Source organism: Talpa occidentalis, unplaced genomic scaffold, assembly GCF_014898055.3.
Source record: "Talpa occidentalis isolate TD23 unplaced genomic scaffold, MPIMG_talOcc4v2.1 talOcc4.2, whole genome shotgun sequence".
Taxonomy (NCBI): Eukaryota; Metazoa; Chordata; class Mammalia; order Eulipotyphla; family Talpidae; genus Talpa; species Talpa occidentalis.
Genome location: NW_023602073.1, coordinates 24,580,804 through 24,596,852, shown reverse-complemented (window position 1 = coordinate 24,596,852; position 16,049 = coordinate 24,580,804). Strand labels below are relative to the sequence as shown.

Genomic DNA, 16,049 nt, shown 5'->3' with positions numbered 1-16,049 from the left:
CAGCTCTTGTATGCATAAATAAATAAAATTTTAAAAAAATAAACTGTGCAAGGAACTAGTTAGTGTGCAGGGTGAGCTGATATGGGACTTTCACGTAGCGATTTTAAGGACGTCTTGGGGGAAAAAATCCCCTCATCTAAGCAGGAGCAAAAAACAACAAGCGAAGAGAAAAGCGCAAAGTTCTCCGCTAGAGGGAACTTCTGGAACCAAGAGGGGACAGAGCTTGGAGGGCCAGGAGGGTGTGCCTGGGACGTGAGCTGAGAACGGCGGGTGGACAAGTGTCTAAGGTCGGCGCTTGCGGCGGTTTTGTGTGAATCTAACACCTGTAGACTCTGAAAAATGCTGGTTTCTTCTTCCTCTTCCCTGATCCAAATACCCAGACTATGGGACCAAGAAGGCCCGGGATCCTCTTAACTTTGCAGGTGCAACGGCGGACCCCCTCTCTGCCGCCCCCGTGTGGTCACTCCGTGCAGGCGCGGATTGTACCCAGTGACCCGCAGGAGACAAGGCGCGACGATTTCCTGACAGCGGTTTAGTCGTGTCCGTCTCTCCGCCCAGCGTTATGCCCATCCAAAAGAAAACCCATCCTTGAATTCATGATTCATGATTGAAATCATGATTCATGATTCAAATATATCATGAAGCACGCAAAAAATCCCTATCTTCTTCCCGAGAAAGCGCTCAAGGGGTGCGCACACTAAGCATCCCTGCTGGGGTCTCCCGCGCCCCCTGAGCCGGCCGGCTGCAGACTGCTGCAGCGGGTGAGCATCCCGAGTCTCCGTGGGCCTGAAGTGGGGTGCGGGGTTCAGGTCCGATACAGGGTCCGACTGGGCCCCCAGCTGCGCGCCAGGGGGACGCGCCGGGGCTCGCTGGAATTGTGGAGGCTAAGATCCAGCCGCACCCCAGAAAGAAGTGCAGACGGTCTTCCTGGGGGTGGTGGGAACCTAGCGGGGCCGGCAGTCAGGAAAGGGAAGGTGAGAGTCTGCTGTCTCCAGTACAGACCCTCGGGAGTTGGTTTTGGGGAGTAGGGACCTGCTCTTACCCACAACTCTCCCTCCCCGCCCACTCCGAGCCCCGGCCTGGTCCGAATACTAACCACGATCACACCCGCGGGAGCGGCTGTCGTCCCTGAACCCGCACTCGGAGCCGCGCTGCCCGATTTCCAGGCGGAGCTCTCGGTCTTCTTCCAGTGCAAGCGAAAGTCACTTTGCGCAAAGCCCCAAGTCCCTCTGTCTCTGGATCGCCGGCTCTGCGCACGGTGACCGGTCGGGCCTCGACCAGCGAGGGTCCATTCAAAAAGAAGACAGTGACCAGCTTCCGCGGGACATGTTTTAATTTTAAAATCCTGGACCTCAAAGGGAGCGCCAAGGTCCGTGGACTCTCTGTGTCCTTCCCTAAATCGAAACAGGCGCAGGAGACAAAGTAGGAAAAGGAGATGTGTTTCCGCCCGGTTTCGAACCGGGGACCTTTCGCGTGTTAGGCGAACGTGATAACCACTACACTACGGAAACCCGCTACAAAAGCGGCGCAAGAAAAAGCAAACGTTTCTTGATGCCCTAGGTCTCATTAAAATCAGTACTATCGGTATCAGCAGAAATACATTTGCCAAACTCATCTATTAGAATATTCAGAGTGACCTGTTCAGAAAAGCCCCCAAGTTGGAAATTGCAATTGTGAATGTCCCAGATTGTCCCAAATGTCTTATAGAGCAACAATCATTTACCGTTTAGTGCTAAGTTGTCAACTCGAGTTGAATATCATTGGTCAGACTGCATTCGATTTCAAGGGATTCTTTGAAATCTCATTCTTCTGACACAGTTGCATTTCCAGATGTTTAGAGTGGAACTGCTTATTGCAGTCCCTTGCTAGCAGAATTTCGCCCACATTACTAAGGATGGGAGGGTGGGCGTTTGCAGAGTGACAAATAGTCTTCAGAGATGTCAGAAAAAAAAGAGACAACAACTAAAACAAACACCTTGGTCTTCAGGATTTGATGTCTTTTTCAGATTTTCAAGTCTCAAAATGCTTTTTCATGTGCCTACACTCTCTTCTTAGATGCTTCATATCTTTGGTCACTAATCATTCTTTTTTTAAGACTACATCATGTTCTCCTTTAAAAAAAATTTCAGAGATGTCTTATAGGCCAGAATCATTTTAAAAATAGGAACAGCTATTACAGTACACAATTTAAAGCTTAAATCCAATTTTTAGCTCTTTTTTCCCAACCCCCACTCCACCTTCTTCCCTTACAATAGGACTAACGGCAAAGTGCAAAGGGAAATAGCAGGTTACTATGAGACATGGTGAAGAGCCAGGAATATTCAAAGGGAGGGAATTTAAACTCTCTACCACTGACCACTGAGCACAACTTTCAGCGCATTCATTGTTCCTCAGAGGTAATTTGATAAGTACATTTTTTACATATTACCTTGAACTTTAGAAAAGCCATTAGCCAGTAGTCCATTGTAAAAACAAAAACAAAAAAAAACCTTATGCATGTCAACTCTGTTCCTAGTGTGTTGAAGGTTCTGAGGTTGCAAAAAAAAAAAAAAATCTTTCTGATTTCTCAGCAAAATCAGAGGTTATCTGAAAAGGTGTATTTTTAAGCTGCTGAATCTTCACTTTCAAGCTAGACTAGGTTACCTCATCAACTGCTAGAGTCAAGACAAATGTTGTGAACAAATTTATTTGGGTAAATTCCTTATGACATTGTAGAACTTTTTTCACCTTCTACAAAGTACATCATTTTCTCCAAGCAAGACTTGATTAGGGAATTCCTATTCACCTAGAGAAAATTTCTTACATCAGAAGAAATTATGAAAAGCTCAACACAGGCCCCGCTGGGATTTGAACCCAGGATCTCCTGTTTACTAGACAGGCGCTTTAACCAGCTAAGCCACAGAGCCAAGCTTACAAAGCTTTCTGATCACACAATATTTGGATAGAAACTCTCAACTCTTGCTAATTCCTATGTTAGGTAATTCCAGAACAAAAAAAGAATAAAACATCTGGTCTCAGTCAAAGCCAAAAAATAAGAAAGTTCTTTTAGATGTATGCATGAATATAAGGGCTGGATTGACATGACCATCTCCTCTTGGAAAATTGTCCTGGTGTGGACACCACAGGAGTGACTTAAATTCTCTGGTCACAAGGTAGAGACTTCTGTTGAATCCCCAAAAGAAAAATGCCTTGATTTTCCATTAACTACCATTTTACTTTAACCACAGCTGTTCTCTTCTCTATTAACATATAGGAGGGGTTACTGGTCAAAGGTTAGCACATGTCTGATACATAGCAGCGGAAAGAACTATGAGGACATGGGTTGCACAATGTCAGTCCACCCTTCAGGATGAAGCCACTCATTCTTCGACTTCAGGAACATTATCTGATGGCTCACGGCACAGCTGATCTTTGAGCACTGCCCTCAGCAGAATAGAGACACATTGCCCAAAGTAAGAGACACTGCTGGGGAGAAGCTCAAATCCAAGTCTGGCTGATGGAGGAATGCAAAACCTGCCCTCCTCCTCTGGGCCTCAGGACATTTTTGAAGGATCATTTTAGATTCAGGTACCCCTGTGAAATTGGCGGAGGCATCTGTTACAGCTAATTTTTTTTTTAAGAGTTATTTATTTATAGAGCTGGGTACAGGCCAGAGATTGGGGGGGGGGGTGGTTGTGTGTGTGAGGGGATTCACCAAAGACAGTGGGGAACAGAACAGGCATATTGAAGGAAGTACACTGCTGAGGGGAGCAGCGGGAGAGTCAGGAGAGGTCCACTGTACCATGTGGGTTGCTCCCTGGCCACCCGGGAATCAAACTCATGCTGCAGAGGATGAGGATTGTTTCATAGTGCGATGCTTTACTCCCTGCGCCACCTGGGAGGCCCTACAGCTAATTCTAACTCAACTTCTTTTTATTATTATTATTATTTATTTATTTATTTACTTATTATACATTTATACAAGCACTGCATACAATCAGAAGCACGGGAGAGTGAGAGAATTCACCAGGGCCAGAGCAGAAAGCAGAACAGGCAGACTGACGAAGTACACTGCTGAGGGGAGCAGCAGGCGGCAGGAGAGGTCTGCGCGCCATGTGGGACCCTTGCCCGGGGGATCAAACTGGCGCTGAAGAGGCTACGGGCAGCCTTGCAACCCAGTGCTCAACTGCTGTGCCACTGGGGAGGCCCTCTCATTCAACTTTTGCCTCTTTCCAATCCTGCTTTGCTCACAGTCTCATAGCTGTGGATTCTAGGAGCATTCCTGATACTCCCTCCTCCCCCAGCTTCCATCTTAATGTCTCTTTCCCAGGAACCAACTATGACAATAAGCAAGTGACTGAGGCTACTGTGATCTTTAGAGTTCAAAGTAAGTGAATGTGACCAGTCTTGTAGAAATCATTTATCATAACAACTGCCTCATAAAACAAGAATAATGATTACAATAATATTTTGACCTACAAACATTTCAAAACTTCCCATTGACTACAACAAATAAAGACACCTACTAGCTGATTAAGAAAAAAAAGGGGGGCCTCCTTGGTGGTGCAGGCCGCTGAGCACCACACTGCAGAAGCTGTCTACAGCTTCTGCAGTGTGGGTTCAATCCTGGCCGCCTGGGAAGATACCCTCATGGCGCGGCAGACCTCTCCTGGCTCCCCTCAGCAGTGTATTTTGTCAGTCTGCCTGTTCTTTTCCCTGCTCTGTCTCTGGTGAATCCTCTCACCCTCCCGTGCATCTGGCCTGGTGGCCAGATGGACACCACCACACTGACAAATGGGAGTTGTGGAGCAGGCTGCAAAATGCAGGATGCTGCTGAAGAGCAAGATCCTGGCCCTTTTATTGACAGACGGCATTGGTTGTAAGGGGGAGGAGCAAAAGGAGATTAAGGGGAAGGAGATTAAAGAAAGAGGAAGGGTGTAGAAGATTAGGGATTGTGAGTCTGCCCTCCAGGCACTTCTCATCTACTCTATGACACACCCTAATCCCCAGCCATGGTTTTAATCTTATCAACAAGGCATTCCACTGATCAGCTTCTGGGGTCCCTTGTCATACATGTATTCTCAGCCCCCCGGGCGTTTGGACATACCTCGTGATGCACACTTTATGCATCGGACCTCAGCACCCCCGGGCGTTCTGGACACGCCTGATGATGCATAACCTTCCCAGTGTGATCCAGCTTTGTGCTCTTGTTTGATATGAAGGGCTGAAAGGGTTGGGCTCCTGTACCTAATTGGCCGGGACATTTTGACCTTGTTTAGGTGACAAAATGATGGCCGAATAGGCTGCCTAGGAGTAGCAGACCCACACTGGCCTGTACCCGGGGTCTTGTATAAATAAATAAATTGTTAAAAAAATTTTTTAAAAGAAAATGAAAAAAGAAAAAAAGGGCAGGAGGCATTGGTGGTATAGTGGTGTGCAGATGTGCCTTCCCTCCTCCCAAATGTACAAACTTAGTGAAAGTGCTAAAGGACCAGAAGAATAATTTACATTTATGATATTAGAAGCAAAAACATGAAATAAAAAAAAATGGCAATTTTAGCTAGGTAAAGGATTTGATACTCATTTCTAGGAAAAAGCACAAAATATCAGGAACTAAGCTCTTTATGTACTAGTAGTGTTAGGGGGAAAGGATGTCCTGAGCTAATTCCATGCAGGCTTTGTGGACTCCACCCCCACTCCAGACCAAAGCCATCAAGACACTGGGAAAGACAAATCCTGTCACCACCAAAGGGAAGGTGGCTGGGACCTGAGGGTGGAGTTAAGCAGCCAGGTTTGGTATAAAAACCAGACACTTGGGCCTAAGAGTGCCATTTGGGATTCCAGATCGGCGGATTGGGTAGGACGTATTTAAAACTTTGTCTCCCATTTTCCTCCCTGAGCTGTACATTTCCTCATTTGCCCTTCCCTTGTAAATAAACCTTTTATTAACCTTTCGCGTGTGCCTGCAGTAGAGCATTGATAAGCCCTTTTAAGCGTGCGGGTGAGGACCCACAGTCAGGCACCCTGTTTTGTATTGGGGCTGCCCTGTAACAGTAGTGGATATAAAAAAAGCTCTCTCTCTCTCTCTCTCTCTTTCTCTCTCTCTCTCTCTCTCTCTCTCTCTCTCTCTCTCTATATATATATATATATATATAATATGAAGATGCATACATATACTTACAAATGGTGGGAAGGAACAGATAAGTTTTTTTGGTTTTGTTTTGAATATACACAGGTCAATTCACTTCTGAAAATATCAATACCCTTAATTTAAAAACAGTGGTGGGGGGAGAAGGGGAGCTGTAGACTCCAGCAGAGGGTGGAGGGGGACTTAGAATAAAGGCCTCTGCTGGCCCCTCCCTGGGGTACCTTTGCCCGCAGGTGCTCAGCCCGGGGCTGGGAAAGGAGCACAGACCTCCTGGAAGGAGTTTCCCGCCTCCTTCCTCTGCATTGAGCGACCCAGACCTGAGCGCTCGGATTTCTTCAGTATTCCAGGACCCTGACTTGGAACTCACTCTGCTCTCGTCTTCCCTTGTCATTGGTCAGCGCGGCCTGGGGTCTTTGGGGACCGAGGTGCAGAGGCTTTAGAGGGGCCGCCCCCGCGGTTCTTTCGCCCCCGCTGCCCCAGGCCTGCAATGGGCGCCATCTAGTGTCGAGGACGGACCTGCAGCGCCGAGCGGGTGACTCTCCTGAGCTTGGGCCCGAGGTCCCTGTCGCGCAGAGGCGGCCCCGGGACCCCGAAACCGCGGAGCTACCCCGAGGCTAGGCGGCGAGGCGGTGCGGGGGTGCGGGCTCCCGGGTAAGCTGACCCGCCAGAAAGGTCTCTAGGCCCGGAAAGGAATCTGGGCCCCGCGCGCGGAGCAGAGTCCTCCGCTGCGGCTCAGCGGTCACCTATGTGATCGGCCGGTCGAAGTTTCAGGAAGCCCCGCTCGTGGCTTGAGTATTTTGGGGTCAAAATCGGGGGGTTGAAAAAAACTGTTTTCCCGGAGGGGCCGTTTCTAAAGGCAGAATATGGAGTTTTCCCTCCCACCTCTCCCTTCACAACAGTCAGGAAAACAACGTAGCATACGCGCTGTTTACAATTTGTGTGAAACTTCCTGGTGCCCTGGCCGGTTAGCTCAGTTGGTTAGAGCGTGGTGCTAATAACGCCAAGGTCGCGGGTTCGATCCCCGTACGGGCCAGCCGCTTAATGTGGCATTTTGTTCCTCAAATGCTACAGCTTTTCATTATTACCTCCCCCACCCACCGAGAAAATGCGTTTTAAGAACTTCACAAGCCCTTCACACTTTCCCTCCAACTTCCTTGCGGGGGAATTGGCACCTTAGGTTCCCAGAGTAAACTGACTCAAGCTGTGAATCGTGCCTAGGCCTCAGACTGGGCTCCACTTTGCTCGCTGAAGCAAAACGGGAGCAGAAATCTGGTGGTTAGAAGAGACACTTGCTTTGGTTTTTTGTAAAGAAACTTTCTTGGAGAGAAAACTATTTTATTGCTTCCTCCGAAAACTGTCAAACTATCCACCCTTTCTCCTATCCTCCCCTATTCAGTCTAGGCCTGATTTAAAATGAGAAAGAAAAATTTCCCTAAAGTAAAGAAAATACATTAAAAAGTTTCCCTTTTATCCTTATCCAATCAGCCCCCATCATCATCTCCTTCCCATTGGTAAACTGGCCTTAATTTTGCAATTATCCTAACTGATTTTCTTTTTTTAAGATTCATTTTTTATTTATACAATAGCTGGGGTACAGGTCAGAGGCGCGGGAGGGTGAGAGGATTCACCAGAGACAGAGTGGGGAATAGAACAGGCAGATTGATTGAAATACATGCTGAGGGGAGGAGCTGGCGAGTCAGGAGAGGTCTGCTGTGCCATGTGGGTAGCTCCCTGGCTGGGGATGGAACTTGTGCTTGCAGTGGCTGTGGTTAGCTTCATAGATTGCCTCTTAACCCCTTGTGCCACCAGGGAGGCCCCGAACTGATTTTCTTTATGCACATACATGTAAACAGTTGTATTAATTTTTCTCTTTCTTTTTCATGCAAAAGAGAGCATAATTATTTACTCACTGGTTTGCATTTGCATTTTTTAAAATATATATCTTGAACATTTCAAGTTGCACATTCAACCTGGTATACTGTCAAAATCAGAGTTTGAGTTGAAATGATTCGATCCTACCAGAAACCTGGGGGTGGGAATTTCTCAACCATTGCGCAAAGTGTAAGCTTTTCCAACCCAGGGAAGAAGCTGGTGGAATTGATAACCTGACATCCTCTTACAATGTCAACAAAGCACTTCGTTTCATAAGCCATATAATCTTCAAACGGTTTTGAACATGAGGGCCCAAGCTTCCTTGTTTTTCTGATCATTTTCTTGCACGTGGCTCGGGAAATGATTTCTGCTTTTAGAATGCTTAATGTGCTCAAAACAAACATGAATTCTCTTGGCAAAAATCTGGCCCTTTATCTGTTTCTTTACTACAATGCCAACTGCAAGCTGTGTATCATCAAGGACTCTTCCAGCATTGCCATGGTAATGCGTGAGCATTCCTTTTTGAACAGCGTCCATCCCCTTGATGTCTACAATTTCTAAGCTAGCTGATTGGTTAAAAGTGTGCCTTGTTTCTCATAAATCACTTGTTCTCTGTACTTTGGAACAAATTCTTGGGCCAATTTGGGATAAAGCTCTTTCTCTCAACTCTGACTCATCTAGAAGGGAGTGAGCCCCCTTGCAACATTAACTTGCTAGGTTTACTGTTTTCAGAATGTGAACCTCCGTGCCATTTTAAAATATCCTTTACTGTCTCAGTTTTAAGATTTTAATATCTTCAGAGTTCTGAACAGAACCAAACCCATTTAATACATGAATCAGCTGAGAGTTTAGAATTACTACCTTCGATCTAAATGTTTTCAGGGACAGAATGGCATTCCAGATGATCCAGTCAACATTTCTATAGGTAGGAAATAACTTCCTCCAATTAAATGACAGTGATATGTTGAGGGATGCAAACCTTTTTCAGTATTGAGATTATCCTCCTGGGGCCTTCCTGGTGGCGCAAGGGATTAAGACACAACCAATGAAGCTATCCCCAGCCTCTGCAGCACAAGTTCGATCCCCAGCCAGGGAGCTACCCACATGGTGCAGCAGACCTCTCCTGTCTCCCAGCTGCTCCCCTCAGCAGTGAACTTCGGTCAGTCTGCCTGTTCTGTTCTGCACTCTGTCTCTGGTGAATCCTCTCACCACCCCCACCACAGCTCTGGCCTGTACCCCAGTTCTTGTATACATAAATAAATATTTTTACAAAAATGGATTATCCACCTGAATTAAGCAATTTTTAAACACTCAGAAAAGAAAGAAGCCTTGCCTCTTCCAGTTTCTCCTATCAGAGGACCTAATTTTTCAATTATTAATGCCAGCCTCCCATGTCAGGCCGAGGAACTTATTTCCTAAGTTAATGCTCTTTGTTCCCCAAGTTTATACTAATGGAACAGGAAGAAAATACACAAAAAAAGTCTTTTTGGGAAATCACATTAAAACACACACACACCCCCACACATCCTATACGACTACTACTCTTAAACAAGTATTTGAATAATATAAGCAGTATTTACAAGTTCGGCAGAAACAAAAAAAAGGGAAGGGAGACAATTCTAATGTGTGCATATATGGCTTAGAATCCCAGGGTTTTAAGCCCTGAGATGGGGAATGAAGGGGACGGAAATCCTTTTTGGTAAGATACTTTGATGCTTGAGTCAAGAAATGTGGCTTGAGGGTTACAGTTTTCAGACTGTACAGATCTGATGAACAGTATAGACTGACTCAGAAAAATACACAGACCCCAAGTGAAAGTCTCTTGGGGGCTCCTGCAAATGTTTTATTGATTTATCTTAAAAGGAAATGACTTCTCTAAAATAAGTACAATCTTTACAAAAGGTGGGGGGTGGGGTGACTTGGCAGGAATTCTCTACCTACCCTTAACCTTTCGTTGCCCTTTTCTCTTCCCTTCTGAATTGCAGCCAGGGTTCCTGGAGGAACAGCAGCTCTTGTGTGAATGTGATGGGAAAAGCCACAGGACAGAGACAGTGAAGCAAGAAGCCAGAGGATCCAGGGACATGACATTCCTGACCAGGGGCCCCTTGTTAAGTATCCTGTTAACTGCTTTCTTTGTAACCCACTGGGATAGAATTTTCTCTTGCAGCGAATCCATTCCTCACTGGCGATACTGGCTAAAATGTGTTCGCGCCTGTAATATGCCAGTGCAGTTCTAAGCACTGCGTGTGCTGAGTTTCCACATCCGTGCCATGACCTTATGAGATAGGCCATCAGTCCTCAAAGTGTGGTCCCGGAGCCAGCAGCATTAACCTCACCTAGAAACTTAAAAATGCAAATCTGGGGCTGCACCTAGACCTCTGGGGGTGGAGTCCAGCAGCTTGTGTTTTAACAAACCCTCAGGGCCACTCTGATGTATACTGATGCTTGACAACCGTATCTCTGTAGATGATGCAGAGCATGAGGTGAAGAGTCCAGAGGATGGAGCCAAGAGCTCTGGAAAATCATTGCCAGAAAGCACCACTGAGTCCTCAGCAAGCAGTATCGTGTGCCCATGGGATTCTAGAAACTGCTGTGGACCAGTGTGTCTTGCTATGGTCTTTCTAGTGGGAGTGTGTAGAGTGATTATCTACCCTGTTCCTGCTCTGCCTATCTGAGGGGAGACAGGTAACTTGCATGTTAAGTCCATAAATGTTCAAATTCAACCCAAGGGATCACACCCTGGGAATCTCAGCCAAGCCCTTCCTTGATATAGATGATGCTGTCCTGAACTTCAAGATGACACTGAAAAGGAATCAGACTTGCAGGGATCATGCATCTTTTGCGTGTGAAAGACACAGAATCATTAGCAGCCAAAATTAGAGAAAAATGTATATAAATCCCAGGACGTTGTCCCAGGTATCACACACCCAAATGAAATGAGTGATTCACAAATCAAATGAACAGTGGGGCCTCCCTGGTGGCGCAAGCGGTTGAGCGCAGCGCTGTGAAGCTGTCCACACCCCCTCCAGTGCCGGTTCGATCCCCGCCGGCCTCGGAGCAACCCACATGGCGCAGCAGACCTCTCCTGTCTCACCTACTGCTCCCCGCAGCAGTGTATTTCGTCAGTGTACCTGTTCTGTTCCCCACTCTGTCTCTGGTGAATCCTCTCACCACTCTGTACCCTGGCTATTGTATAAATAAAATAAATCTTAAAAAAAAAAAAAGAATAATGAATGAAGTGGACAAATGAAATGAGAGCAAATAAGAGCAGGCAGACTCGCTGCCAGGCCCAGAGGAGTAATGGTGCTGAGGACTATGCATGGCCCTATCCCCTGCTGTTACAAATACTATGGTTGCCGTGAACAGTCATGTACAGGTTTCTGTGTGGAAATGAGTTTTCATGTCCATATATGTGTGCATTTTAATTACATATTTGTTTTGTAATGTAATTGTTAGTAGATGCATGGACACTGAGAATTGTTATATCTCTTTTATAAAATGTCTCTTAATACTATAAAATGCCTCTTGTATCATGAAATGTCTCTGTGGTAATACTTCTTGCCTTAAAGTCTACATTATATTTTCTTGTTAATACAGTCACATCAACCTTTTTATGGTTAACCTTCGTGCTATATGGCTTTCTCTGTTCATTAATTTTCTAGCCCTTTTACTATACTTGCCTAGTCTTTTCCAGGACATTTTTAACAACATAAAATTGCCGTTTTAACCATTTCTAAGTGTTCAATTCTGTGGCATTAAGTACCTTCACGATGTTGCACAACCATCACAATTATCCATCTCCAGATGGAATATCCTCTTCATCATGCCAAACAAACACCCTGTACCCATGAGGTAAGATTTCTCATCCCCACTTTTCTCTAGTCCTTGGTAACCATGTACCAGGGCAGGGTGAGGGGCACCCCAGAACCCCCAAAGCTGTCTGCTCTAAAGAGTTTCTACCATCTACCCTATCAAGACAAAACATAATCTAGTGCATAAGACCCTCAATGGAAAGGAACTTTAATACAATTAGTGTATAACAAAGAAATGAGGAGGGAAAGATAAAGAACATAGTTTGCAAATCAAGCCCCCAGTGGTACCATCCGCTCGTGGGTAAATGTCCAGCCAAACAGGGTTGGCCCAAAGCAGGGCCACTGAGGCTTGAAAACCTGTCACAGTCTAAAGCACCTCCTGGAGGGGACCCCCAGGAAGGGGCAGAAGGGGCCCAGCACGTCTGAGACAGAAAGAGCAAAATCAAAATCAAGACAAAAGCTGCCATTGTTGACCTCCCCACGGGTCTCTCACTCACGTCTGTGTCACCCAAGCCAGGACCAAGAAGCAAGTGCAGCTTCTTCACATGTCTCTCTGCTTCACGTGCCTCCTCCAGGCCTCCTTCTGCTCCCCATCCTGCTTCTTTCCTTCCCCTGTGCTGATCCGCCCTGATCCAGGGGCAGGGAACCTGGAACCTCCCCTTTTCCTGGGGACCACCCTATTGCAACCACTCTTTCTGTCTCTGAATTTGGCTATTTTAGGTATCTCATATAAACAGAATCATAAAATATTTTTCCTTTGGGTCTGAGTTATTTCACTTAACAAAGTTTTCAAGGTTGGTTATGTTGTAGCCTATATCAGAATGTCATGCCTTTTAAAGCTTACATGATATATATGCATATATCGTTATATATGCATACTCCGTTATATATGCATACTCTATTTTGGTTATATGTTGATTGTCATTTGACTTAATTCCACATTTTAACTATTGTGAATAACAGTGCTGTGAATATTGATGTGCAAGCTGCTATTCTTTTCAGGACGCACGTAAAAGTTAAATTGATGAATTACATGGTAAATCTGTGTTTAACATTTTTTTTTAAAGATTTATTTATGTACTGAGGTACAGGCCAGGGTGTGTGTGTAGGGGGTGTCGAGAGGATTCACCAGAGTGGGGAACAGAACAGGCAGACTGACTGAAATACACTGCTGAGGGGAGCAGCAGGCAAGTCAGGAGAGGTCTGCTGCACCATGTGGCTACCTCCCTGGCCGCAGATCGAACTCGTGCTGCCGAGGCTGTGGATAGCTTCAGAGTGCTGTGCTTAACCCCTTGCACCACCAGGGAGGCCTGACAATGATAGTCCTAATATCATGAACCCAGATGTCTTTCCATTGATTGGTGTCTAGTTTCTTTCAGCAACATTTTCTAGTTTTTGGTGCACTCGCATTTCTTCAGTTTATTCACAAGTATTTTATTCTTGTTGATGCTATTGTAAATGGAAATACTTGTTAGTTTTGGAAATTTTGTTCACTGTTCCTGTATAAAAACACAATTGACGTTATATGTTGATTTTGTATCCTTCCCTTTTACTGAATTTGAATATTAGCTTAACTTTTTTTTTGTGGCGTTCTAAGGATTATCTAGATGTAAAATCATATTATCTGCAAATTGAAATAATTTTACTTCTTCCTTTCTAATTTGGATGACTTTTGTTTTTCTTACCTGCTTGCTCTGATTAGGAATGATAATAGTATGTTGAATCCAAGTGGTGAAAGTAGGGATTCATGTTTTGCTCCAGATGTAAAGAGAGGGAAGCTTCCAGTTTTTCCTTATGGAATATGTTTGCTATGGATTTTTGTATGTGGTTTTTATCATGCTGACAAAATTTCCTTTTGTTCCTTAAACTAGGAGTGTTTTTATTTTTTTTAAGATTTATTTATTATGCATATAACAATTGGGGTACAGGCCAGAGGTGTGGGGAGTGAGAGGATTCACCAGAGACAGAGCAGGGAACAGAACAGGCAGATTTACTGAAATACACCACTGAGGGGAGCAACGGGCGAGTCAAGAGAGGTCTGCTGTGCCATGTGGGTAGCTCCCTGGCTGGGGATGGAACTCATGCTGCAGTGGCTGCAGATAGCTTCATAGGTTGCATCCCAACCCCTTGTGCTACCAGATAGGCCCTATTGAGTGTTTTTAATCAGGAAAGAGTGTTGAATTATGTCAAACACTTTGTCTGAATTCATTGAAATTATTAAGCATCCTCCCCACCCCCAATTCTGTTAATGTGGTCTACAATACATTGATTTTTCCATATGTTAAACCATCTTACATTCCAGAAATAAATGATTACTTGGTTGTGGCATATAATCCTTGTAATATGTGGATGAATCAAGTTTGCTAGTATTTTTTGAGGATTTTTGCATTAATAGTCATGAAAGATTCATTTTAATTTTCATTCTTTCTAATACCTTGTCTTATTTGGTATTGGGGGAATGCTGATTTCATAGAAACTGTTTCCTCCTTTTCAATTTTTAGAAAGAGTTTGAGAAGGATTGGTATTCTTCATTAAGCATTTGGTAGCATTACCACTGAAATTATCTAGGTGGGGCTTTTCTTTGTAGTGAGGTGTTTTTTTTTTTTTTTTTTATTACTGTTTCAATATCCTTACTAGTCATAGATCTATGCAAATTTCTGTTTCTTTATGTTTCATTTTTGGTGAATTATGTTTTTCCAGTAATTTGTAGATTCCATTTAGGTTTCTGATGTGCTGGGATCCCATTTTCCTTAATATTTCCTTTTGATCACTTTTTTTCTGTAAAAGTCCATAGTAACGTCCCCACTTTCATTTCTAAGTAATAATTAGAGTCCCTATTCTTTACTTTTCTTAGTCAATTCAGCTTAACATTTGTCAATTTTGTTGAAGTTTTCCAAGAACCAACTTTCACTTTCATTGACTTTTAAAATACTGTTTCTGGGGACTTCCCTGGTGGCACAGGGGGTTAAGTCTCAGCACTATGAAGTTGTCTGCAGCCACTGCAGCACAAGATCAATCCCCAGCCAGGAAGGTTGGCACAGCAGGCCTCTCCTGTCTCCCCACTGCTCTTCTCAATAGTGTATTTCAGTCGGTCTGCCTGTTCTGCTCCCCACTCTGTCTCTGGTGAATCATCTCACACACACCCCATCTCTGGCCTGCCCTCCAGCTCTTGTATGCATAAATAAATAAGTCTTTAAAAAAAATACTGTTTCTGGCCTGTACTTCCTAGTGGCCTGGTTTATCTAACTGCCTGCCCTAGTCTTCTTCTGTGTCTGCTCTTTGGAAGTCAACAGGCCAGTGAGCTTCATATAGATTGTGTGTAGATTGTTCTTGTGCCATTAATTACGTTCTTTCATGCAAACATACTCATGAGACTGAAGATGGGCACTTGAAAAGTTTCCCGTTCCTGGAATGATTATGCATGGGTTGGTAGACATTCCAGTAAATTTATCTGTGATATATGTTCTAATTCTAGTAGACAACTATGAACCATCAGGATGTGGAATTACTGGTTTCAATGCAAGGAAAGTGAAGGATATGAAAGGATCACACCAAAAAACCAGTACAGGAAAATTCCAAAGCGACATTTTTCTGGACATACCTTTTTGGTTCTAATTCCCACTTCCACGGGAGTTTCCGTAGTGTAGTGGTTATCACATTCGCCTGACACGCGAAAGGTCCCCGGTTCGAAACCGGGCGGAAACAGATCCTTTTCTCCTCTCTTTTTCCTTTGTTACATTTCTTGGGCATTATTTCATTTTCCTCAGCTAACCAAATATAAGCTTTGCATCAAATGCACGCACCGTCTCTCTCCCTTCGGAGACCTGAGCGACACAGCGGCAGGCACACCCCGCCCTCCTGCCTCCACATTCCTGCGCCCGCCCGGGAGTCGCACGCGGCTCGGGCTGTAAAAGGCCTTGATGCTGTCGACCCGCGGAAACACCACCCCCCCTCCCCCCGGAAAGGCCAAAGGCCACCACCCCCACCCCTACCCCACCCCCACCCCACCCCCTGCCTCCACTCACTAAGGAGCTGGCGTCCTTGGGATCCTCGGGAATCTCCAGAGCATGACAGCCCGGCTTTCTGCGCAGGGTGTTTTCTCAGGAATTTCTTAAGAAAGAACGGATTCCGCTGAGCCCGCCAGGAATTAGATCTGTCTTCTGCTCTGAACTGCTGACACACAGAGGAGATTTGCCATGAAAATAGTTAAGCGGCATCCTCTGTTGGACAGCATACTG

At 45.1% G+C, this 16,049-nt stretch overlaps 4 non-coding genes across 4 annotated transcripts; 2 read left to right on the top strand and 2 right to left on the bottom strand.

Moving 5' to 3' along the window:
• Positions 1-1,438: 1,438 nt before the first annotated feature.
• Positions 1,439-1,511, bottom strand: TRNAV-AAC (transfer RNA valine (anticodon AAC)). The gene has a single exon. It is a non-coding gene; the product is annotated as a tRNA-Val (tRNA).
• Positions 1,512-2,832: 1,321 nt separating this feature from the next.
• Positions 2,833-2,906, bottom strand: TRNAT-AGU (transfer RNA threonine (anticodon AGU)). Its single transcript has one exon. It is a non-coding gene; the product is annotated as a tRNA-Thr (tRNA).
• A 4,180-nt stretch (positions 2,907-7,086) lies between these two features.
• On the top strand, positions 7,087-7,160 carry TRNAI-AAU (transfer RNA isoleucine (anticodon AAU)). The gene has a single exon. It is a non-coding gene; the product is annotated as a tRNA-Ile (tRNA).
• An 8,283-nt stretch (positions 7,161-15,443) lies between these two features.
• TRNAV-GAC (transfer RNA valine (anticodon GAC)) lies at positions 15,444-15,516 on the top strand. Its single transcript has one exon. It is a non-coding gene; the product is annotated as a tRNA-Val (tRNA).
• Positions 15,517-16,049: the final 533 nt, after the last annotated feature.